General features: G+C 41.6%; 1 pseudogene; it reads right to left on the reverse strand.

Annotated features, from left to right (window-relative positions):
- Positions 1 to 24,084, reverse strand: part of LOC129137246 (MKI67 FHA domain-interacting nucleolar phosphoprotein-like) — a 93,365-nt pseudogene extending 69,281 nt beyond the window's left edge.
- Between the last annotated feature and the right edge of the window lie 2,683 nt (positions 24,085 to 26,767).

The raw sequence follows: 26,767 nt of genomic DNA on the forward strand, positions 1-26,767 counted from the left end.
AGACAACCTTGAAAGCACCAAGAAGCACCTCATCATATACAAATTATGCTCAATAAGATTACTCCCAATTTCTCATCAGATATCATGGAGTCCAGAGGCAACAGGATGACATATTTTAAAGCGCTTAAAGAAACAACTCTACTGACATTTTGGTCTCCAACTTCTAGCCTCCAGAATAGTGAGAAAATAAATTTTCTGTTGTTTAAACCACCCAGTCTACAGTACTTTGTTATGGCAGCCCTAGCAAACTAATACTGATGGAAAATGTAAGCCCCACAGTAAAATTTGATTTTACTGTAGTCTTCTTCACAAAGAAAATACCAGCAGACTATACACAAAGGAAATGAAAAGGGAATCACAATGGTTCACTACTGAAAATTAATAAAATACAAAAGGAAAACAAGGGACAAAAAATTATAAGATATATAGAAAACAAATAGCAAAGTGGCAGAAGTCTTTTCTTATCAGTAATTACTTTAAATGTAAATAGACGAAACTTTCCAATCAAGACAGAGAATGACAAAATGGGTTTTTAAAAACATGAACCAACTATATGCTGTCTACAAGAAACACACTTTAAATTAAAACACACAGGTTGAAAGTGAAAGGATAGAAAAAGATATTCCATGCAGATAGTTCCCAAAAGGGAGCTGGGGTTGCTATACTAATATTGGACAAAACAGGCTTTATGCCAAAAACTATTACAAGGGACAAGGACATTATATATCAATAAATAATTAATTAATAAGTTGATTCATCAAGATTATATAATTGTAAGCATATATTATATATAATTATATAGTTATAAGCATATATTCACCAAACATCAGAGTTCCAAATGTATGAGGCAAATATTGACAGGAGTGAAGGGAGAAATCATTCTACAATAATAGCTGTAGACTTCAATGTCCCACTTTTTGTTATGTTTTATTTTTAGAGACAGGGTTTTGCTCTGTTGTCCAGGCTAGAGTACTATGGTGTGATCATAGCACAGCTTCCAACTCCTGGGCTTAAGCAATCCCCCTGCCTCAAACCCCCTGGGTAACTAGGAATACAGGTGCATACCACCACTTGACTTTTTTTTTTTTTTTCCAGAAACGGAGTCTTGCTATGTTGCCCAGGCCAATCTCAAACTTCTGGCCTTAAATGATCCTCCTGCCTCAGCTTCCCAAAGTGGTGGGATTACAGGCATAAGCCACTATACCTAGCCAACGTCCCACTTTTAATAACGGATAGAAAATCTACGCAGAAGATTAAGGATATAGAAAGCATGAACAACACCATAAACCAACTAGACCTAAAGACATATATAGAACACTCCACCCAGTAACAGCAGAATATACATTCTTCTCAAGTGTACACAGAAGATTCTCCAAGATAGACCATATGTTAGAATACAAATCAAGTCCCAATAAATTTAAAAAGTCTGAAATCATACAAAGTATCTTTTCTGACCGCAATGGAATAAATCTAAAAATCAATAATAGGTGAAAAAATCCACAAATACATGGTCATTAACCAACAATTTTTTTTTTTTTTTTTTTTTAGACAGGGTCTTATTGTATCTCCCAGGCTGGAAGGCAGTGGCATGATCTTGGCTCACTGCAACCTCCACTTCCTGGGCTCAAGTGATCCATCTACCTCAGTCCCCCAAATAGCTGGGACTACAAGTACACACCACTATGGCCGGCTAATTTTTGTATTTTTTTGTAGAGATGAGGTTTCACCATGTTGCCCAGGCTGTCTCAAACTCCTGAGCTCAAGCAATCCACCCACCTTGGCCTCTCAAAATGCTAGGATTACAGGTGTGAGCTACCATGCCTGGCCAACAACACATTCTTTTTTTCTTGATGGAGTCTCACTCTGTTGCCCAGGCTGGAGTGCAATGGCATGGGCTCGGCTCACTGCAACCTCCACCTCCCAGGTTCAAGCAATTCTCCTGTCTCAGCCTCCCAAGTAGCTGGGATTACAGGTGCCTGCCACCATGCCTGACTAATTTTTGTATTTTTAGTAGAGATAGGGTTTCACCATGTTGGCCGGGCTGGTCTCAAACTCCTGACCTCAGGTGATCCACCCATCTCGGCCTCCCAAAGTCTTGGGATTACAGGCCTGAGCCACCACGCCTGGCCAACAACACATTCTTAAATAAATTATAAGTTTAAGAAATAAGAGAAATTAGAAAACACTTAGAGACAAATGAAAATGAAAACACAACATACCAAAACTTATAGGATGCAATAAAGGCAGTACTCAGAGGGAAATGTATAGCTGTAAATGCCTACATAAAAAAAAAGAAAATATATCTCAAATCAATAAACTAACTTCATACCTTAAGGCTCAAGAAAAAGAAGAGCAAACTAAACCAAAAGCTAACACAAAGAGGGAAACAAAGATCAGAGTAGAAATAAATAAAAATAGATCATGGAAAAACAATAGTGAGATCAATGAAACCAAAAGTTAGTTTACTGAAAAAAATCAATTTTGACAAACATTTAGCTCGACTGACACACACATACACATGAATATGCAAATAATCAAAATCAGAAATGAAAGCAGGTACATTATTTCTGAACAAACAGTAATAAAAAGCATTATATAAGAATCCTATGAACAATTATACACCAAAAATTGGATAACCTAGATGAAATGGACAAATACCTAGAAACACATAAATTACATAAATTGACTCAAAAAAGGAATTGAAAGTCTTACCAGACATATAACAAGTAACATCCTTTAATCAAAACTTCTCAACAAAGAAAAGCCTAGAACCAGATGGATTCACTGGTGAAGTCTTCTAAAAATTTAAAGAAAAATTAGTATCAATCCTTCTCAAACACTTCCAAAAAAATTCAAAGAGGAGGGAATACTTCCTAACTTATTCAGATGCTAGCATTACCCTATAACAAAGGTATATTAAGACATATAAAAGAAAAAAATAAAAATCAATATCGCTTATGAATATCAATACAAACATCTTCAACAAAACACTAGCAAACCAAATACAGCACATTATATATCATGACCAAGTGGAATTTGTAACAGGAATGCAAAAGTTGTTCAACATAAGAAAATCAAATTAATATAACACATCACATTAGTAGAATGATTATCTTAATCGGTACAGAAAAGGCATTTACAAAAGCCAACACTTTTTCATGATAAAAACTCTCAGAATTAAAAACAGAACTTTATTTAACAAGTAATTCTTAGAAAACTAGGAATAGAGGGAAGATTCTTCAGCATAATAAAGGCACTTATGAAAAGCCCACAGCTAACATCATACTCAATGGTAAAAGACTGAAAGTTTTTCCCATAATTTCACAAACAAGTCAAAAATGCCTGCTTTCACCAGTGCTATTCAACATTGTATTGGAAGTTTCTATCTTTTTGTTGTTGTTTTTTTTTTGCCAGGGTCTCACTCTGTTATACAGGCTGGAGTACAGTTGTACCATCATAGCTCACTGCAGCCTTGACCTCCTGGGCTGAAGCGACCCTCTTGTCTCAGCCTCCTGAAGCTGAGACCACAGGCAAGTGCCACCACACCTGGGTTAATTTTTGTTTTTATAGAGACAGGGTTTTGCTATGTTGCTCAGGCTTGTCTCAAACCCCTGGGCTCAAGTGATCCACCTGCCTCTGCCTCCCGAAGTGTTGGGATTACAGGTGCGAGCCACTGCACCAGGCCTGTACTAGAAGTTCTAGCCAGAGCAATTAGACAAGAAAAAGAAATAAAAGGCATTCAAACTGAAAAGGAAGTAAAACTATATTCACAGACAATATGATCTTATACACAGAAAATCCCAAAGAATGTAAGGCAACTCCTAGAGCAAATAAATGATTCAGCAAAATTTCAGGGTACAAGATCAACACACAAAAACTAGTTATGTTTCTATATACCAGTATTGAACAATCAGAAAAGGAAATTTTAAAAGCAATTCCATGTACACTATCATCTAAAAGCATGAAATATCTGGGAATAAATTTAACCAAGGAGTGAAAGACTTGTACACTGAAAATTACAAAACATTCCTGAAAGTCCTAAATCAAGAAAGGCCTAAATGGAAAGACGTCTTGTGTTAATGAATGGAAAGAATTAATATCAGTACTACCCACAGCCATCTACAGATTCAAGGCAACTTCTAACAAAATTTCAAAAGCCTTTTTTGCAGAAATGGAATATCTGATCTTCAATTCATATGAAATTGCAAGGAGCTTATGTTATGGGCTGAATTGTGTCCTCCTGCCCTCTCAATTCACATGAATCTGTAACCTCCTAGTACCTCAGAATATGACTGTATTTGGAGATAGGACCTTTAAAGAAGTGATTGAGGGCCGGGCACAGTGGCTCATGCCTGTAATCCCAGCACCTTGGGAGGCTGAGGCAGGTGGATCACCTGAGGTCAGGAGTTCAAGACCAGCCTGACCAACATGGTAAAACCCCGTCTCTACTAAAAGTACAAAAATTAGCCAGGCGTGGTGGCGGGCGCCTGTAATCCCAGCTACTTGGGAGGCTGAGGCAGGAGAATTGCTTAAACCCGGGAAGTGGAGGTTGCAGTGAGTCAAGATTGTGCCATTGTGCTCCAGGCCGGGCAACAAAAGCAAAACTTCGTCTCAAAAAAAAAAAAAAAAAAAAAAGTGATTGAGTTAAAATAAGGCTGTTAGGTGTCACTCAATGGACACATTGAGTGATATCAGTGATGCAAGTACACAAAGAAAACACCATTTGAGGATGCAGCAAGAAAGTAGCCATCTGCAAGCCAAGGAGAGAGGCCTCAAGAGAAACTATACCTGCTGACACCTTGATCTTAGACTTCCGGCCTCCAGAACTGTAAGAAAATAAAATTATGTTGTTTAAGCAACCCAGTTTGTGGTATTTTGGTGTTTTTGTTTTTGTTTTTTTTTTGAGATGGAGTCTCACTCTGTCACCCAGGCTAGAATGCAGTGGCAAGATCTCGGCTCACTGCAACCTCTGCCTCCCAGGTTCAAGTGATCCTCCTGTCTTAGCCTCCCAAGTAGCTGGGACCACAAGCTCACGTCACCACGCCTGGCTAGTTTTTGTATTTTTAGTAGAGATGGGGTTTCACCATGCTGGCCAGGCTGGTCTGAAGTTCTGACCTCAGGTGATCCACTTGCCTTGGCCTCTCAAAGTGTTGGGATTACAGGTGTGAGCCACTGCACCAAGCCAGTTTGTGGTATTTTTTTAATGGCAACCCTAGAAAGCTAATATAGCTCAAACGGCCAAAAAAAAAAAAAAAAATCTTGTAAAAGAACTTGAGGGGATTCACAGTTTCCAACTTCAAAACTTATTACAAACCTACAGTAATCAAAACAGTGTGGTACTGGCATAAGGACAGATATATAGACCAATGGAATAGAACTGAGAGTTCAGAAATAAACTTGTACATCTGTGGCCAATTGACTTTTGACAAGGGTGCCAAGTCTGTTCAATGTGGAAAGAACAGTCTCTTCAACAAATGGTGCTGGGTTAACTGGAGTTCCACATGTAAAAGAATGAAGCTGGGCCTCTACCTCATACCATACACTAAAATTTTAAAAACGGATTAAAGACTAAATATAAAAGCTAAAACTATAAAACTCTTAAAAGAAAACATGAGTAATTCTTCATGACCTTGGACTTGGCAATGAGTTCTTAGATATGACACCAAAATTACAGGCAACAAAAGAAAAAATAGGCAAACTCAACTTCATCAAAATAAACTTATCTGTTGCGGGAAGTCAGGGACCCCGAATGTAGGGACCGGCTGAAGCCGTGGCCGAAGAACATAAATTGTGAAGATTTAATGGACATTTATCAGTTCCCAAAATACTTTTATAATTTCTTATGCCTGTCTTTACTGCAATCTCTGAACATAAATTGTGAAGATTTCGTGGACATTTATCACTTCCCCAATCAATACTCTTATAATTTCTTATACCTGTCTTTAATCTTTCAATCCCATCATCTTTGTAAGCTGAGGATGTATGTTGCCTCAGGACCCTGTGATGATTGTGTTAACTGTACAAATTGTTTGTAAAACATGTGTGTTTGAACAATATGAAATCTGATTGTAAAACATGGGTGTTTGAACAATATGAAATCAGGGCACCCTGAAAAAGAACAGAATAGCAGCGATTTTCAGGCAACAAGGAAAGATAACCATAAGGTCTGACTGCCTGGGGGGTCAGGCAGAATAGAGCCATATTTTACTTCTTGCAGGGAGCCTATAGACGGATGTGTGAGTAGGAGAATATCGCTGAATTCTTTTCCCAGAAAGGAATATTAATAATTGATAACCCTGGGAAGGAATGCATTCCCAGGGGTAGGTCTATAGACGGCCACGATGACAGTGTCTGTCTTATGTGATTGAGATTAAGGGATGAAATACGCCCTGGTCTCCTGGAGTGCCCTCAGGCTTACTAGGATTGGAAATTCCAGCCTGGTGAATTCTAGTCAGACCGGTTGTCTGCTCTTGAACTCTGTTTCCTGTTAAAATGTTTATCAAGACAATGCGTGCACAGTGGGACACAGACCCTCATCAGTAATTCTAATTTTGCCTTCATCTTGTGATCTTTATGGCCCTTTGAATCATGTGATCCTTGTGACCTACTCCCTGTTTGTTTACCCCTCCCCTTTCAAAATCCCTAATAAAAACTTGCTGGTTTTGCGGCTCAGGTGGACATCACAGAACCTGCCAATATGTGATGTCACCCCCAGAGGCCCAGCTGTAAAACTTCTCTTTGTACTCTTTCTCTTTATTTCTCAGATCAGCTGACACTTAGGGAAAATAGAAAAGAACCTATGTTGAAATACTGGGAGCTGGTTCCCCCGATAGTTATCAAAGAACACTATCAACAGCGTTAAAGGCAACACACAGAATGAGAGAAAATACCTGCAAGTCACATATTTCATAAGGGATTAACACCCAGAATATATAAAGAACTCCTACAACTCAAGAAAACAAACCACTTGATTCAAAAATGGGCAAAGGATTTGAATGGACATTTCTCCAAAGACGACACACAAATGGTCAATAAGCTCATGAAAAGATGCTCAACATCACTAACCATTAGGGAAATGCAAGTCAAAAACACAGCGAAATATCTTCACTTCACACCCATTAGGATAAGTACCATTTTTTTAATGGAAAATAACATGTTGGCAAGGATGTGGAAAAAATCAGAAGTCTTGCACATTGCTGGTGAGAATGTAAAATGGTGCAGCTCCTGTGGAAGATATTATGCATGGTATTTCCTCAAAAACTTAAATAGAATTACTAGATGACCCAGCAATTCCACTTCTGGGAATATAACCCAGAAAATTACAAAACATTATTGAAAGTCCTAAATAAAGAAAGGCCTAAATAAATAGAAAGACATCTTGTGCTAATGAATGGTTAGCAAAGCAATGATTCCAACAGATATTTGTACACTCATGTTTACAGCAGCATTATTCACAATAGCCCAAAGATAGAAACAACCCACATGTCCTTCAACAGATGAATGGATAAACAAAATGTGGTATATACACACAACAGAACATTATTCAGCCACAAAAGGAATATAATTTTGCTATATGCTACAATACGGATGGACCTTGAAAATATTACGCTTAGTGAAAGCAGCCAGGCATAGGAGGACAAATATTGATGATTTCACTTATATGAGGTACCTAGAAAAGGCAAATTCATAGAGACAGAAAATGGAACTGAAGTTACTTGGGGTTTGGGGAAAGGGGGAATGGGGAGTTATTTAATGAGTGCAGAGTTTTTATTGGGGATGATGAAAAAGTTTTTTGAGTACACACAATGATCATACATAACATGAATGCATTTAACATCACTGAATTGTACACTTATGGGTGGTTAAAATGATAAATATTAAATTTTATCACACTTTAAAAACAACACTTTACCAAATTTCATAGAATTGATGATAGTTAAATGAGAGGAAATGAAGTTCACTTCCATTATCCATAACATAGATATTTTCCACAAGGCATCTGATGAATAATATAATGACAACCATGAATTTTAAACACTACATTTTTGCCAGCTTTGGAATTTCTCCAAATGAGCCTTTTTGTGCTCTACACATACTTTTGCTACAACCATCTGTACCAGAGCTCAGCAGATTCCCACCTCAGGTTACACCGAATTAGTGATTTCTAGTCTTCTTTAAAAATATTCTTACCTATAGTTGTTCTATGTAGATTACTCATAAAGCCAAATTCTCAGTCTCTTCAAACTTGGCATTGACACTTTGAGCAGTACTGGTAACATCTCTTGACTCATCAAAAGCCAAGGAAAACCACTCAAAATCATTTCCCTTCCTTCTTTCTGTTGGTAAATTAGAGACAGGGTCTCACTCTGTTACCCATGCTGGAGTGCAGTGAAGCCATCATAGCTTACTGCAGCCTTGAACTCCTGGGCTCAAATGATCCTTCCACCTCAGCCTCTCAAGTAGCTGGGACTTTAAAATTAGTGTGCCACCACACCTGGCTAATTTTTTTTTTTTTTTAAACTTTTAGTAGAGACAGATCCTCGTTATGTTGCCCAGGCTGGTCTTGAACTCCTAGCCTCAAGCAATCCTCCTGCCTCGGCCTCCCAAAGTGCTGAGCCACCATGCCTTACATTTCTAAATGTTTAAAAGATGAAGAAGAATATGGCCAGTGAAAATTCAAATTTCAGTGCCCATAAAGTTTTATTGGAACACAGCCATATTGAAACACACCCTAGCACCACTGGTCTCCAGCCTGGGTGACAAGGTGAGACCTTGTCTCAAAAAAAAAAAAAAAAAAAAGTAAAAGACATTTTTATACACCTGCTGGAGGGTGGTCTTAAGAATAATAAAAACTAACATTAAAAAGCCATTTTTAGTTTCCGGCTCACACACAAACAAGCAGCTGGCTATCATTTGCCAAACTCTGCAGTTGAAGAGAGAAAATAAGCATTATTCATATTTCTCACAAGTTCTAATGGGAAAAAGAGACAACCTCAAGTAAAGAGGAAGGAAGGGAGGAAGAACTCCGGATGCTGGTTCTTTGAAACTATCGGTAAAATAGTCAAACACATGACACGTTTAATTCAGAAAACGAAGACTATTAAATATGAGACATAATAGATTTGGAATCTTCCTAGTTACAAGGGAAAACTATGCATAATTACATACCAATAAAATGGAAAATATTGATGACATAGGCAATAGAGGAAACATATATGAATTTATAGATATGGGGGGAAATGTGTGCTTCAGTGAAACACTATGCACTGATAAGAGCAATAACCCAGGTTCTGATTCAGATTCTACAAGGGCTCTGAACCTTCCACTGCCTTCGAGCGATTTTGCAACTTTGTAAGTTACAGATACCTGAGAGCATGCAGAAAATTCCTGTCTAGAGACTTGCAAATAAGATTGTTCCAATAGAGCTTCAGTTGACTTCCCCACTGTAGAAGGAAGAGGCTAGTTTTGTGTCCATTTATAAATTCATCTCAACGTTACTTTACTCCAAATTAATTTGTCCTTCTTTGACTTCTCCTTTGAACTGATTATAACATCTCAGTTCCCCCAATTGAGTTTTTTTTTTTTTAAATCTTTGGCCGGGCGCGGTGATTCAGGCCTGTAATCCCAGTACTTTGGGAGACCGAGGCGGGCGGATCATTTGAGGTCAGGAGTTCGAGACCAGCCTGGCCAACATGGTGAACCCCGTCTCTACTAAAAGTACAAAAATTAGCCAGGCGTGGTGGCGGGCGCCTGTAATCCCAGCTACTCGGGAAGTTGAGGCAGGAAAATCGCTTGAACCTAGGAGGTGGAGGTTGCTGTGAGCCGAGTTCACACCACTGCACTCCAGCCTGGGAGACAGGAAGACTCCGTCTCAAAAAATAAAAAATTTTAAAAATCTTTAACATGTACTCATTTTATATAAGTATTTAACTTCTGTTAGTTGAAAATAACGAAGGAAGATATAGGAAAAAAGAATTACCTCCAAAAGTTTCTGGGGGCACTTTCAATCTTCAGCAAGCACTGTATCCATGACACAGAAAGCAGAAGACAGCCCAGTTTATGCCAACAGCATTACTCCGACGCATAGAATTTGAGAGGATAGCCCCCGAGGGTACCCGGCAGAGCACGGAACTGCCCGGAGAGCTCACTCGGAACACCTGTGCTGGGCCCGCCCCAAACTGAAACACAAATCACAGCCCCTGGGGGCGGGGGTGGGGACGGGGCCTGACCATTTGCGTTTAATGAGATCCTCAGGTAGCTCTAATGAGCACTATGATTGGTCGTGTTTTAGAGGAAAGAACCAAAGCCTAGAGAGGTTACCCAGCACAGCTGAAGCACTGTCACAGCTGCTTCCCACAGTCCCCGTGCAGCCTCCCGTCCCTGCCCCTCCCTTACTTCGTATCTAAGTTACCTAGGGCAGGTTTCCTAGGTGGGCGAGCTGGGAAGATGAAAATAATGACATCGCCCCCCAGTGGAGGAGTGTGGGAAGTATCACAGCAAGCTGCCCAGTTTTATTATTATTGGTAATTTTTCTCAGTTTGGGCTTTGTGTAAGCTCCCCCTTGTCTCAGCTCCCCGCCCCGCTATACTTACATAAAGCCCAATCCTTTCCTCACCATTAACATCACACCTAGGGGAGGGGCTTCTTTATGCAGAGCTGTATTTAGAAGGTAAGAGTGTTTGTTGAGAATGCTCTACCCCCCCTCCACATACAAATACAAACGTTTGCTGGGAATAAATAATCTCTTCCTTACAGTAGAATATGAATAAATATAAAAGGAATGATGGGTTTTGAATATCAACAATAGATGCTAAAGCTAGTGGGCAAAAAGTTGATGAGGAACAGATATTTTGCCTCAAAATATCTGCTCACAATTACAAAGGGGAAAGTTTACAGTAGAGAAACTTGACAGATGTACCTTAATCCAAGGTGCTCAAAGTAAACATCGGGAGGCTGAAGTGGGAGGATCACTTGAACCTGAGAGGTCAAGGCTGCAGTGAGCTGTGATTGTGCCACTGCACTCCGGCCTGGGGGACAGAGTGAGACCCTGACTGTAAAAAAAAAAAAAAAAAAAAAAAAAAAAAAAAAAAATATATATATATATATATATATATATATATATATATATAGTTAGATAGGAGGAAAAGTTCTAGTGTCTTTAGCACTATACGGTGATAATTTATTATATATTTTCAAATCGCTAGAAGGGTGGATTTTGAATGCTCCCAGAACAAAGAAATGGTGAATGCTTGAGGTGGTGGAGGCACTAATTGCCATGATTTGATCACTGCACATTGTATACATGTATAAAAATATTATACTACACCCCATAAATATGTACAACTGTTCTGTGTCAGTTAAAAATTATAATAAAAGCAAAACATCTACTCTTTTAGAAAATTTCAAGTATATATTATTAACTATAGTCATCATTCTGTACAACAGATCTCCAGAACTTACTAACATTATATTTAATTCTGATCAAATTACTAGATACACAAAGTTACGAACAAAATGGTATCTGGAGCAAGAAATGCTCAGTAAAACAAACAAAAAGAAAACGAGAAGAAAAGGACAAAATGGTGACAAAAGACTTATATCAAAAACCATTTCTTGTGCCCTTTCCTTTCTTGCCTTTGAGTGCTAATTCCCAGAGGCCATCACTTTAAACTCATTTTGCTATGTCATCTGGTACTTATAATCATATTTCTAAATAACGTTTATGTTGCCATTTCTTGATTTGTTTTCCTCAGTATCTGTTGACTTCCTGGCATAGCACAGTATAGGGATTTACCTCCCTTATGAGATATTAACAATTCCCTTGCCTCCATTCTACCAATTTGATTGGATCACAATCTTATGAAATCAAAAATATTTACATTCTTGTAGATACCTAAATATTCTTCCCTCAGCCAAGTCCTGCACTAAAATCGTTTCATTTCTTTCTTCCCCTGGAGTTAATAATTGCTTAGATATTTTCCCTTCATTTGCTTATACGTTTTTGTACCTACCTATTACCTACCTTTTTTTTTTTTCAGATGCTCCAACTGATCTATCAAATGTCTAGTGATAATTATCCAAAAACTAAGAAACACTGGATACTGTATCAGCCCCATTATTTTCCTGGAGGCTTCCCTCTCTCCCTTGCCCTCCATCCTGCTCCAACCTGGACTCAGCTCTCTCAGCCTGTGGCACGACTGGCATCCTGGCATGTCTCTGCATCATCGTGTGAATTTCCTGCTGCCGCTTCTGTGTGCATCTCCTGTTCCCTGGCCCCAGATCTTCTTTTTCCTTGGTTTATCCTCTCATTGTGTTGCAGCACATCTTCCAGTGGCTTCCTGAGACAGAGTGAATGGAAGCCAAGCTTTATGACCCCACATATTTTAAAATGTCATTGTTCTACCTCAACTCCTGATTACTAGTTTGGCTGGATGCAATGCTGTAGTTTAAACAGAACTTCTCCTCACATTGGGAAATATTGCTCTATTATTTTTATTTTTTAGTTCCCAGTGTTGTTGGGAAGAAGTCAGTGTCATGCAAAGTCTTGGCTCTTTACATATAACCTGTCTTTTCTCTCTGGAAGATTTTAGGAATTTCTCTCTACCCTTGGTTTTCTAGAATTTCTCAGCGATGTGCCTTATTGCAGGTCTTTCTTCATTCACTGTGCTAGTCACTTGGTAGATGCTTTTTGTTGGTGTAAGAGCTGAGGCAGGACTGGCTTGTCAGTCATAATATAAAAGAGTCTTGGAACATGTCCAGGGTCCAGGGTCTAAAACCCCTCGTGGCCTTTGGAACACCAAGTTCTGTGCCAAAGGGTGGAAGGCTGCCCTGCCGCACCACAATCTAAGCCCAGGGCATAAAATCCCTTGTGGCTTTGATGGAATTCAGGGCTCAGGGCATAAAACCCCTCATAGCCTCTGGAGTGTGCACAGACTTGTTGGTTGCTCTCCCAGGCTCATAAACATGTTCCCCATTATCTCAAGCAGCAGAGCATATTCTATATGCATCAAAGAAAATGCAAAACCATCACAGCTACACTTGATGCACCGGTACCTTTCTACCACCACGTCCCCACACCCTCACCTGTTTACCCCCACATCCACATGTCCTCACCACCTGCTTGCTTGTTTGATCACCAATAAATAGTGTGGGCTCCCAGAGCTCAGGGCCTTCACAGCCTCCATCTAGCATTGGCCCCCTGGACCCACTTTATGCACTCTTGTCTTTTCTCATTCCTTTGACCCCGCTGGACTTTGGAGCCTCCATGGCCTGGTGTTGGGCCTGATCACCCCAACACTTTTGAACTAGAAAATTATGTCCTTCTGGCTGGGTGTGGTGGCTCATGCCTGTTCCCAGCACTTTGGGAGGCCGAGGTGGCAGATCATAAGGTCAGGAGATTGAGACCATCCTGGCTAACATGGTGAAACCCCATCTTTACTAAAAATACAAAAAATTAGCCAGGTGTGGTGGCACGCACCTGTAGCCCCAGCTACTCGGGAGGCTGAGGCAGGAGAATCGCTTGAATCAGAGAGGCAGAGGTTGCAGTGAGCCCAAATTGCGCCATTGCACTCCAGGCTGGGTGAAAGAGTGAGACTTCATCTCAAAAAAAAAAGAAAAAGAAAGAAAATAAGAAAATTATGTCCTTCTATTGTGGGAAGCTACCAGCAGGTTCATGTGAGCTGGGTAATCTCATTCTTTTCTTCCAAGGACAGAGGTATCAAGGCCCTGGGAACCTTATAAGTGGATGGGGGGAAAGGGGGCCTGAGGTGGATCCAACAAAGCTGCAGCACCCACTGAGCTCATGTCCCAGGGCTAGGCTGTGCCTGAGGACAGGAGACATGGGTAAGACCCACTTCCTGCCCAGTCCCATGGTGGGGCTCAGGACACACATGGTCCACGAGGCCCCCAGTTCCGGGCTGCATTTACATGCACCTACCTGCATGTAGCATTCTGTGAGCCACAGGACAACTTAGGGGAAGGAGTAGCTCCAGAGAGCAGGACAGGAGGGAGGTAAATAATCATGGGGTGGGGAGTGGCCTTGTGGGGAAGGGGCAAAGGCAGGGTTGTGTGTGTGTTGTGTATGGGGGCAAATGGGGAGAGCATCTGAAGTTTTATCTGCCCCCTTTTTCTGGCCACTGCACCCCTTTTTTTCCTGAATAGTTTTTTCTTCCCATTATGGACTGAATGTCTCTGACTCCTCCAAATTCACACTGAAGCCCTAATCCTCTGTGTTGCTGCATTTGGAGATAAGTCCTCTCAGGAAGTCATTAAGGTTAAATGAGGTCCTAAGTGTGGGGCCCTGATTCAGTAGGATTAGTGTCCTTATAAGATGAGACGCCAGAGAGTGCACTCACTCTCTCTCCATGTGCATACAAAGAAGTGGTCATGTGAGCACACAATATGGCAGCCACCTACAGGACAAGAGAAGAGGCCTCAGAATGAAACCTACCTTGCTGGCACTTTGGTCTAGGATTTCCCAGCCTCCAGAACTGTGAGAAATAAATGTTTGTGATTTAAGCCACCCAGTCTGTGGTATTTTGGCATGGCACCCTGAAGTGACTAATACATCTCCCTGCCCTACTTCAACCACATGACACTAGAGGGCTTGGCAGTTCTAGTGTCCCAGCTACCCAGCCAATCCAGACCAGACCAAGCAGAAACTTTCTTCTGGAATTTTCTGAATAGGAACTAATGGAGAGGAGCCCCATCCTTTCTTGGGGGAAAAGCCAGGAAGATGGAAGCCTCATGCTGCCAACAGCCTGATTCCAACCTTGTGAAGAAAGTTGCTCTGAGAGCACAAAACTGATCTGCGGACTGAGGTGGAGACAGAGACAAGGGAAGGAGCCTGCAAATCTTGACAGTGCTGGTGACTCTGAGTCCAGGTATTCCTGAGGCCCAGCTGTTCCCTGCCCTGCCCGTGGCTAACTTACTGACCAATGAACTTCCCTTCTTGCCTAAGCCATCTCAAGTGATTTTTCTGTCACTCACACCCAAAGAACCCTGACTACAATGGCAGGGCATGGCAGGGCTGGGCTGGCCAGGGCAGAGGACAGTGTGGGTGGAATCAGCTGTGACACGCACACAGGAAGTACAGTTATCACGTGGACTCCATGAGGTCTTCCTCCGGCCCCAGCTGTGAGCAGGGCTGGGTTCATATGCTCAGTAGGTCAGAGTGAGGGATTTGGTCAGAGGTGCCATGCTCAAGGCCATCTTTCTATGGGCCAGACTCTTCAGCATCAAAGGCTTTGCCATCAGAGATAGTTTTAGTCACATCTTGGGTTCACTTGATAATTGCTGTTCTCCTAGTTTCAGAATCTTCAAATTAGCCTTCCCCACATGGATGATAGGAAGCAATAGGCATCCACGCCAGAAGCCCAGACCAAGAAAAGGGTTCCTGCCAGCCTGCCCAGGGTTCCAGAGGGCAGGACCAAGGGGTGGTGGGAGGACCCCAGCCTGGGCAGCTGTGACATGTACACCACTCTTGATCCATCTCCAGGAACTTTTCAACCCTCAAGGGTGGGCCCCCAGTGGGGCACACATGAGAAAGACAATGCCCATGTTTCCCACTAGCTCCCCGATCAAAATTGGTCATTGCACCAAGCTCCCTCCTCCATTAAAACTAGACAGACCAAGAGTCACTTTCCTAATGGATGGGTCTTCTTGGTCCATCTCATGCTCCCAACAGAGCTCCCTCCTGGGATGGGAATGTGCTGTTCCGGGGCAACCATTTTGACCCAGCCTCCAGCCAAAGCCAGTTCCCCTGCCAAGCAGGACCTAGAGTTACACTGGAGGGTGACAGGCCTCATCTGGAAATTTCTTGCTGAAAATTATCAGTTTCTCACACAAGTACAGCCTAACAGTTTAACTCAAATTAAACCCAGAAGGAGACTGCTGCTTCAGTCTCAACTGCTATGTAGAGCTTCTGTGTGCTGGAAATTGTGCAGTCAGACACTGCAGATTGACCCAGTAGATACAGCAAGTCCACACATAGGGCGCCAACCAAGGATGAGCACGTACACACACCCACGTGCACATGCACAGCAGAAAATCTAGAAACAAACTGTCTTAATTTCAAGTGTCATGGAAGTTTTGTGTCATTTCCCCAAAAAACACAAATTTTATTTTATGATTTAGTCTTGTTTTTATTTAGAATTACTTAAGGAAAAGGAGAGCTGAGTGTAGTGGCTCATACCTGTAATCCCAACACTTTGAGAAGCTGAGGCAGGAGGATCACTTGAGCCCGGGAGTTTGAGACCAGGCTGGGCAACACGGTGAAACCCCATCCCTATAAAAAATACAAAAATTAGCCAGATGTGGTAGTGTGTGCCTGTTGTCCCAGCTACCCAGGAAACTGAGGTGGGAGGATCACTTGAGCCTGGGAGGCAGAGGTTTCAGTGAACTGAGATCATGTCACTGTGCTCCAGCCTGGGCGACAGAGTGAGATCCCATCTCAAAAAGAAAAAAAAAGAGAAAGAGAAAGGAAGAGAAAGAGGAGAGGAAAGGAGGGGAGGGAGAAGAGGAGAGGGATGGAGAGGAGAGTAGAGGAATGATATCTGCTATGGGAAAACTTAAGTGGATACATCTGAGAACTTTGAGCTTCCAATTTCCACTGAATGCTCTGGTCTAAAAGAAGCAGCCCCCTTTCCTTGCTAAGAGAAGGGCAGCTGCCCCTTGCCTGGAGACTAAGCAAAGAGCCTCCAACAAGCCCTCACAGCAGGGTGAGGAATGTCATAATTGCTGCCCCACATTGACACCAGACTACGGTCATTCCTCATCATGGCCCAAGGTCACAAGCACAACCTGCTCTGGGAAAATGATTTTTTTGCCAAAAATGTTGCAGGGGCTGCCTAGTGTGTACTGGCAGAATCTGGGAGAGGAGGTGGAGAAGTGAACATACGGGTGTTGGACCAGGGGGAGACTAAAGGCTGTACACACGAGAATACACTGACCTGGGAGCACTCTCAGGATTTAATGGCTTGGCAAGGACACCGGGGGCTCTAACACACTGCTGGAGTGACTCCTTGAAATGTGGACGGAACAGTTGCTGCAGTGAATTAGGTGGAGATTATACAACTGCATTCCCAAAGCATCAAAGAAGCTGGAAAGTACACGGAGGTAGGAATGTTGGGATGGTTCGTTATATGCCAGCAGATTCGGAATCCACCACTTGACCATGTGCTCTTGGAGGGCTCACAGGAACTCCCCTCTCTAGGCTAACAAGAAAGGCACTAGGGAGAAAGGCACCTGAATCTTTCAGAGACTCAGTGGCACTATCCTTTGTAGGCCAGGATCGACAACAGGAGATGCTGCCATGAGACCAGGCTTTTGGTGTCAGTGGGAATGGTGGAAGGTGAGAACAGCAGATGCCAGGTGGTGGCACTTCACCATCAACAACAATGTGGATGTAATTAACTTAATTGGTAGGAAGGCCAGAGTGATAAGCAGGATCCCTTGACCTCCAGGGATCTGTTGTATTGGCTAAAAACTGCTGGCATTCCTGCATACCGCTGCACTCCAGCCTGGGCAACAGAGTGAGACCCTGTCTCAAAAACAAAACAAAACAAAAAAAGTGTTGTTATAATGGCACCAATTGTATATGAAGTTCCTGAAATTCTGAGTTCCACTAATATTCTTTGTGTGATTTTTAAAAATCCATACTTAAAAGCAACACACCAATAGAGGCAAGCAAACCATGTTTTGCACAAAACAACTATCAATGGTGATGGCACATGGATCTCCCCTTTCAGAACCCTGAGATTCTCAGTGCCGTTACCCTAATGGCTTTCTGCAGAGGAGGTAACTATCAGAATCACATGGAGAAGATCAGAGCCTGGAAGGAAACGAGATTTTTTAATTTCAACCTTCTTCATTTACACAGAGACAAAACTGAAATTCAGAGAGTTCTGGTTTCTCAAGGCACACCACTGGTCAATAAACACACAGAGCCAGAAGCTAGATCTAGCTCAGTGTTCTTTCAAAGCTTTAAAATTTCCTCTCTGCTAGTAAAGCTTACAGCCTGGCAAGAATATAATATACACACACAAATACAGTTATAATGGTGAAAACTTGGAAACAACTTAAATGTCCAACAATACAGGCATTAATTCTCTATAAAGTGAATATCAAATAGCCATAGAAAAGACATTAAAGACCCAGAAGTGTTGCTAATTGAGCAAAAATACACCCTTTCCGGTCAGATGCAGTGGCTCACACCTGTAATCCCAGCACTTGGAGGCTGAAGCGGGCAGATCACTTGAGTTCAGGAGTTTGAGACCAGCCTGGCCAACATACAAAACCACATAGTAAGGTACATAGATGTGCTTTGGTCAAGGAATAGGCCGAGGTGGATATCTAGGCCTGCGTGACTCACGAGTTTGGCGTGCAAGCACACAGCTCCACTTGTAATATAACCTGTTTGTGTAAGTTCATTCCTGGCTTTATGCCACTATTGTCTGTAAAAGGTATAACTGCCCTGTTGATGCTGTGCATAAGAGACATGGCTCTTCGGGGCTTGGCTCAGTTTGGCTTAACATGGCTTGACATGACGAGCACACTGGCACCCAGAGAAAGAGAGAGCCAAAGCTGTCCATCTTGCAGGCAGATGGGAGGGAGCCAGGACACAGCTGGGCTTGCTCATGCCCAGAGAGAGGAGTTAAGCTGCTGACCCTGAAGGCAAGAGAGAGCTGGCTGCGCAGCTATGTGTAGGGGCAGCTGGCTCAAGCTGCTGAGACAGGCGAACAGTGGAAGAGTAAGCTGCTAATAAGAGAGCTAGTGTAAGAAAGCTGTTAATGAGAGCTGCCGCTGAATAAAACTATCTTTCACCTGCCTATGGCCCCCCAAGTGTTCTTTCTGTTCACCCACCCACTCCCCTCAGACTTCACCATGGGCTGGACCTGGACCCTGGGATCTGACACACATCTCTACTAAAAATACAAAAATTAGCCAGTATGGTGGCACATGCCTGTAATTCCAGCTACTAGGGTGGCTGAGGCACGATGATCGATTGAACCCAGGAGGCACAGGTTGCAGTAAGCCAAGGTCGCACCACTGCACTCCAGCCTGTGCAACAGAGTGTGACCCTGCCTCAAAAAAAAAAAAAAAAGTGAAAGACCTTTTGTCCAGTATAAACTCTTTCAAAATATATACTCAAGCACAGAAAAGTCTAGAAATGTCTTCAATGGTAATTTCAGGAAAGAATTTTAAAGTGACTTTTTTTTGGTTATCTGCATTTTTTTTCTTTTATTGTTTTGAGATAGGGTCTTGCTCTGCCACCCAGGCTGGAGTGCAGTGACGTGCAGCCTCGACCTCCCAGGCTTAATCGATCCTCCCACCTCCATCTCCTGAGTAGCTGGGACTATAGGTGCATGCCACCACACCTGGCTAATTTTTGTATTCTTGTATTTTTTGCAAAGATGGGGTTTTGCCATGTTGCCCAACCTGGTCTCAAGCGATTTGCCCACCTCAGCCTCCCAGAGTGCTGGGATTACAAGTGTGAGCCATGTGTGCCAGGCCTACATTTCCTTTTCTATAATGACCATGACCATGCATTTCATGTACCAACATTTTTCTAACAATAATATTTACAAAGCATGCTATGAAAAATGTTCAGAGAAAAAGAATACAAAATTGTAAAAATCATATATAATTAGTTTTTTGTTTGTTTGTTTTTAAGGCAAGAAAGAAAGTAGATTGTCCGGGAAGATGGTTTCTTCCACTTTGCATTTCTCTGGTGAACTCATTAGGAACTCTAAAAAGTTCCAGGAGTAGAATTACAGGGTCAAAGTACCCTGGCTATAACTTCTGATTCAGAGAATCCTAACAACTTACATTGTCACCAGCAAGGTCTTTGACTATATGAGCAACTCTCACCTTAAAGCATTTCTCATCTGAGATTAGCTGCTCAGCTTTCTGCAGATACGTTGACTCCAGGAGGCTTCTTGAGTTCTGTGTGTTCGGCTGGCCTCCACTGGCCCCATTATTATTTTCTGCCAGGTAAAGGTCAGTCACCTACACACAGGTTTCATCACTCACGATATGCTGCAGCTAGAATCAAACAAAGGCAAACTGTCAGTGAACACAGAAAACATTTCTCCATTACACAGTCAACGTTCCTTTGACTGATCCAGTCACTCAACTCAAAAGAGGTTTTGTTTTTTTTTGGCTGGCAATTTTAGAAAATTCATCGCACAAACAACTGTATCATTTTCTTGGAGAATAATCAAGCTAAGATTTTCTACCATATCAGTGGTTCATTGTAAAACTTTCATATCTATTTAAAATAAAAACCATAGAGAACTCAGGTTAATGTACTCTTTATTTAAAATTCTAAGGATCTTCAAATAATTTTCCATGGGTCATATTTTTATTGCATTTTAAAATCATTTACAATTTGCTTTCACACATATTCTCCCTCATTTGATCCTTACAACTGCCCTGGGAAGCAGGTTGGAGAGAGAGTAGGGGCCTGTTAGGAGACAAATTTATGCAATACATAAGAAAGCTCACTGTGAGCTGGGGTGAGGAGGGGAGCCTTGGAGAATCATGAAAGCAATATCTATGTCTTTATTCCCAGCCCAACTACAAAGCCTGAAACTCATTAGGTATTTAAGAAATAGCTGCTGAATTATTGCCTAGGGGTGCTGAGCTGAAGAAGCAGGGTTGGGACTAACAGTCAAGCTTCCTGACTCCTAGCCCAATACTTTTCCAAACACAGCACCAATTTTTCTGTATCTGATAGAAAGTACAGTGCTTAAGTTGTACATAATGTTAACTCACTTTCAATACAGGCCAATCATGATTATCAGTAGCTTTTGTGACAATCTTAGGAAACTAATGACTAGAAAGTTGAACCTTTCAGAGTTCCCATTCCCATGTCATATGCTATTTCTATTTTGAAAAAAAAAATCCTTTCAAATGAAACTATCCATCAAAATGACAGAGAAGTGAAAAATAGATACGAGAAGAAAGCAAAAAGTTAATTTCAATATCAATTTGTCTATTTTACTTTAAAATTATCATAACCACCTAGCCATTCTATTTTTAGGAAGCTACGTTCTTTTTGAAGTGTTAGGAACTATGATAATTATTTATTCTTAACTTTAAGTCCTAAATGACCAGTATGTGTATTAGTAGATAACCGGACACAGAGCAAGGTCAGAAGGGTGACTGAGTGTGGCAGAAAGGACAGTATCTCCAGCAACTGCAGATGGATAACGACAATGAGTCCAGATAATGGATCTGATACAACCATTCAAATAATGCTTATGAGTACTTGATAACATAGGGAAAAGCTTCAGATACAGTGTTGTAGAGAAAAAAAGGGCAAGGTGGAAAAAAATATGGAAAACATGACTTCAATCATGCATACAGATGCTTCAATCATGCATACAGATGCTTCCACTTTATACTTTTTTTTTTTTTTTTTTGAGACAGGGTCTCGCTTTATCACCCAGGCTGGAGGGCAGTGGCATCACAATCTTGGTTCACTGTAGCCTCGATTTCCTGGGCTCAAGCAAGCCTCCCACCTCAGCCTCCTAAGTAGCCAGGACTACAGGCATGTGCCACCACACCTAGCTAATTTTTTGTATTTTTAGTAGAGATGGGGTTTTGCCATGTTGCTCAGTCTGGTCTCAAACTTCTGAGCTCAAGTAATCTGCCTTCCTTGGCCTCCTAAAGTGCTGGGATTACAGGCGTGAGCCACCGCCTCTACTTTATACTTTCTTGTTGAAGTAGACTGTATTACTGATTCCCCACCCACATCCTCTCTTTGGATATCCGGACCCTCCTCGAGTCTCTGGAAAGGGCAGCACTACAAATCCAGGGACAACTAGGGAACTCCCACCCCCACTGCTAGGCAGATCAGATTCTCTATCCTGCTCATTGGAAATGACACAGAGAGTGTTCGATAGATTTTTTGCAGAGGAGCATCTGTAGGGAAAGGTCCAGTAACACTGGGACCAGGGGTACTGCCAGGGCAAGCCAAAGCCTCAGCGGCTGGAGGAGCCTAGAGCACGTGCCGAACGTCCATCTGCAGAGCAAAGCACAAGCATGGAGCAGAAGTCCAGAGTGAAGGCATGCAGGAGAGGAAAATCACCTCCCAGCACAGTCCTTCCATGGTGTGGTCACATGTTGAGTTCTGTATTTAGATGTCTGTGAGATTGCCTATTGTATTCTTAATACAAATCCCACTTAAGCCAGCCAGAAAAGGCTAAGATAAATGTAATTTTACTTGGCTGGAGTGCAGTGGCGCAATCACGGCTCACTGTAGCTTCAACTTCCTAGGTTCAGGTGATCCTGCCACTTCAGCCTCCCAAGTAGCTGGGACTACAGCCATGAGCCACCACGCCCAGCTAATTTTTTGTATTTTTCTCATAAAAACATTATATTTTTCAGAAGAAATCTTATATATAATATATTGAAAATCACTGAATGCTTTGTCTTTTTTTCTGTGAATGTGTAGGTGTTTGAGTCTCTTGTATTTCTTCTTTTACACAGGATATGGGCTTTTCAAAAACTATTTCATTATCTTCATCATCATCATTCATTTCAGCCACTTCAGATTTTTGTCTCTCCAAAAATGTTGATGTACAAACCGGTGTGGGGCCCTGGGTATCCACAGTCTTCTCAGGAGTGTCAGGAGTGCCTAAAACCTTTTTCTTCTTCTTACATAAAACGTGGCCTTTTGTAGACATCAGATGATTCATTTTTGAAATACTTTCCATTTTCTGTAAAATCAAAGAAGGAAAATCATAATCAATTCCTTTATAAGCTAATTTCTTCCTGAGTAATCTTTCTTTCTTTTTAAATCGTCCCTCTATTCGCAGCTTTTGTGTAAGTGCCGATTCTGATTATGCTGTTTCGCTGACAGATATGATGGCTGCTTAAATGGAATATCCCAGTCTTTAAAGAGTTCTTTTTGAATTTTTCAGGTGGCATAAAAAGACACTCTGAGAGTCTTTCACCAAACAGGTAGTTGTTCATCGTTTCAGCAACTATCTTGGCAATATCCTCAGACTCACACTACACACATGCATAGCCTTTGCTATTTCCAGTCCTTTTCTTTCTGGATAGTCTGAACCTTGTAACAGTGCCACACTGGGAGAATTAGGAAAGGATCTGGGTTTCGTTCAGTAGGTTAGGCAGGTGACACACATAGACTACTCCAGGAGTAAGTTGTTCTTGTTTTTTTCACTGGGTTATGTGCTTGCGAACCTGTGCCACTTCCTTCTGAAACTTGGCATCTTCCTTCAGGTTCAGTGACTGGATTGGCCCAGCCAGGTTGGAAAAGGCCACCATGCCAAAAGCGGGGACACCAACTCCACGCAGCGCTCCCGGAAATGCCCATTTTTTTGTATTTTTAATACAAGCAGGGTTTCACCATGTTGCCCAGGCTAGTCTAGAACTCCTGGACTCAAGCGATCTGCCTGCCCTGACTCCCAAAGCACTGGGATTATAGGTGTGAGCCACCGCACCCAGCCTTGACTTTGAAATACATGTTGTACATCCAGTCAGCAGTGAACTCTGGGGGAACACCAAAGATGAGGACAATAAGAGAAGAGATACGTCCAATTAAAGGAGTTAAGAAGAGATGCTTGAACTTATGTTTTAAAAAGTCACTGCAGGTTGGGCACGGTGGCCCACGCCTGTAGTCACAGCACTTTGGGAGGCTGAAGTGGGTGAATGAGTTGAGCCTAGAAGTTTGAGACCACCCTGGGCAACACGGCAAAACCCCATCTGTACAAAAAATACAATAAGTTAGCCGGGCACAGTGGCGCCTGTGGTCCCAGCTACTCGCAAGGCTGAGGTGGGAGGTTGAGGCTGCAGTGAGCTGAGATCCACCACTCCACTACAGCCTGGGAGACATAGTGACACCCTGTCTAAAAAAAAAAATTCACTGTTTTGGGGTTTTCTGGATGAAACCTCTGTTTCCTTAAAAAAAAAAAAAAAGGTGGAGACAGTATGTATTACTGATTCAAAATCATAACCAGATGCTTAGAGTAAGTAATTGTATCTATTGTTTCAAAAACCAACCTCAGGATTATTAAAAGTTAGTTTTATTGGATTTTTTTAAGCTGTGCTGATTCACTCAGGTCTGTCACTTCCAAGCCCATGTTTTAATACTTTAATTTGGAAGGAAAACTGCAGCTAAGATTATGATCCATCCTGAGATGTTATAAATGTTTCTATGAAAAGAACATTTCTAAACCCAAAGTAGTACAATCTTACGTCTTTCGCAAATTTCTTTGATGTTTGGTATGTCATCTGCGTCTGCATTCAATTTACTGTGTGATATTTGCTTGAGAAAATGTGAACAAAGCCCAGTCTTATACAGATAGGCATTTTAGATCACTGTGGATATTTTTCTTTCTTTCTTTTTTTTTTTTTTTTTGAGATGAGGTCTTGCTCTGTCTCCCAGGCTGGAATGCAGTGCTATGATCACGGCTCACTGGACCCTCAGTCTCTGGGGACTCAGGTGATCCTCCCAACTCAGCCTCCAGAGTAGTTGGGACTACAGGTGTGTACTACCACACATAGGTAATTTTTTGTATTTTTTGTAGAGACAGGGTTTTGCCATGTTGCCTTGGCTTCTTATTTGATACTCCATGAAAACTTGATTTTTCTTGAACTTTGGATCTTTTACCTTTGCATGATATTATAACATCATGCATTGGTCATTTTGAAAATAATAGTTCACCGAGATCTTCTATATGTTGATACATTTGATTATATGGTATCAAAATACATTCATCAATATCACCATCAGTCTCATCAGAATACTTTTGGAAAGCAATGGTGGATATAAGTTTTCTAAAATTCTAATTTTTTGTTCAAAAGCTTGAGTTTTATTATTAGCAATTTTATTGTTGAATTTTATTATGGCCTGTCTGTTTTGCTTGAAATAACAGAATCTCCTTTTTTGAGAAAATGTCTCTCAAAACCCAAGCTGAAATAATATTTTTTTGTCAGTCATCCTTTGAAGTAAAAATGATATTACACTAAAGTGGCTAATTCACTTCATGACTTAGTCACACAAAGGTTTTTTCTCAGGCAGTCTGTAGGAATGCTCATGTATACTTCCCATTTCATCACTTGAAATATTAAAAAGACATATTCAAGGATTAAGATGTAAAATTTTCACTGCTTCATCATAGACATTCTTTTTGTTTTTGAGACAGGGCCTTGTTCTGTCACCCAGGCTGGAGTGCAGTAGCATGATCACAGCTCACTGTAGCCTCAACCTTGTGGGCTCAATCAATCCTCCTGCCTCAGCCTGCCAAGTAGCTGGGACTACAAGTATGCAACCACCATGTCCAGCTAAGTTTTGTATTTTTAGTAGAGATAGGATTTCACCATGTTGGCCAGGCTCGTCTCAAACTGTTGACCTCAGGTGATCTGCCCACCTTGGCCTCCCAAAATGCTGGGATTACAGGCATCAGTCACTGTGCCCGGCCCTCCCTTCCTTTTTACACCTTTAAACCTTTCCTGTGCATAGTAGTCATACCATGACTACTAGTAGTTTGGTGTTACTGCCTTTATTTGTGCTAAAGTACCAGCATTTTTACCCACCATTGCATCTGCACCCTTACAGCAAATGTCACCATGTTAGTATTCCTGTCAAAACAGTTTGGACCTGGGGGTCTGAGGGCCACACTTTGGGAACCGTTGAAATAGGTACTTAAACCTACTATATATCATATCTTTTCATCTACAAGATTTTTTAAAACTTTATTTCAGTTAATGTTTTTGTAATTTTTAAAATTTGGTTTTGAGGGGTTTCAGTCCAGAGCAACAACACGTATTTTATTTTGCTTATGCTGAAGTTTACTAGACAAATACTAACCTAATAGAATGAGGTCCTAAATCTAGTTGCAGTTTCTTTAGCCAAAACAAACAAACAAACAAAACCCCCATAACTAAAAATGTAAAAATGGTCCATATGGTGTATTCCCAATGTATGCTGAAGAATCTGGAGAAGAAAATGCAGTACTCAGTAAGTGGTATTCTTTAAGAATAGGATTGGGCCAGGCATGGTGGCTCACACCTGTAATCCCAGCACTTTGGGAGGCCGAGGCAGGCGGTTCACGAGATCAGGAGATCGAGACCACCCTGGCTAATATGGTGAAACCCCATCTCTACTAAAAATACAAAAAATTAGCCGGGAGTGTTGACAGGCGCCTGTAGTCCCAGCTACTCCAGAGGCTGATGCAGGAGAATGGTGGGAACCCTGGAGGCATAGCTTGCAGTGAACCAAGATCGCGCCACTGCATCCAGCCTGGGTGACAGAACAAGACTCCGTTTCAAAAAAAAAAAAAAAGAATAGGATTAATTCTGAAAAGTTTCTTTTAACCTGTAAAGAGATTTGGGACACTGTAAGAGAGGAATGAGAATAGTAACATAAATCATTATTGAATAGATATACTGTTAATGATGTCCTCCTTCAATACAAATTGTTTTTCTTTTCTTTTCTTTTCTTTTTTTTTTTTTTTGAGATGGGGTCTTGCTCTGTCTCCAGGCTGGAGTGCAGTGGCACATCTCAGCTCACTGAAACCTCTGCCTCCTGGGTTCAAGCGATTCCCCTCTCTCAGCCTCTTGAGTAGCTGGGACTACAGGCACATGCCACCACACCTGGCTAATTGTTTTTATTTTGGTAGAGAAGGGGTTTCACCATGTTGGCCAGGATGTCTCGATCTCCTAACCTCGTGATCCACCCACCTTGGACTCCCAAAGTGCCGGGATTACAGGCGTGAGCCATCACGCCCGGCCAACT

Source organism: Pan troglodytes, chromosome 16, assembly GCF_028858775.2.
Source record: "Pan troglodytes isolate AG18354 chromosome 16, NHGRI_mPanTro3-v2.0_pri, whole genome shotgun sequence".
NCBI classification, from domain to species: domain Eukaryota; kingdom Metazoa; phylum Chordata; class Mammalia; order Primates; family Hominidae; genus Pan; species Pan troglodytes.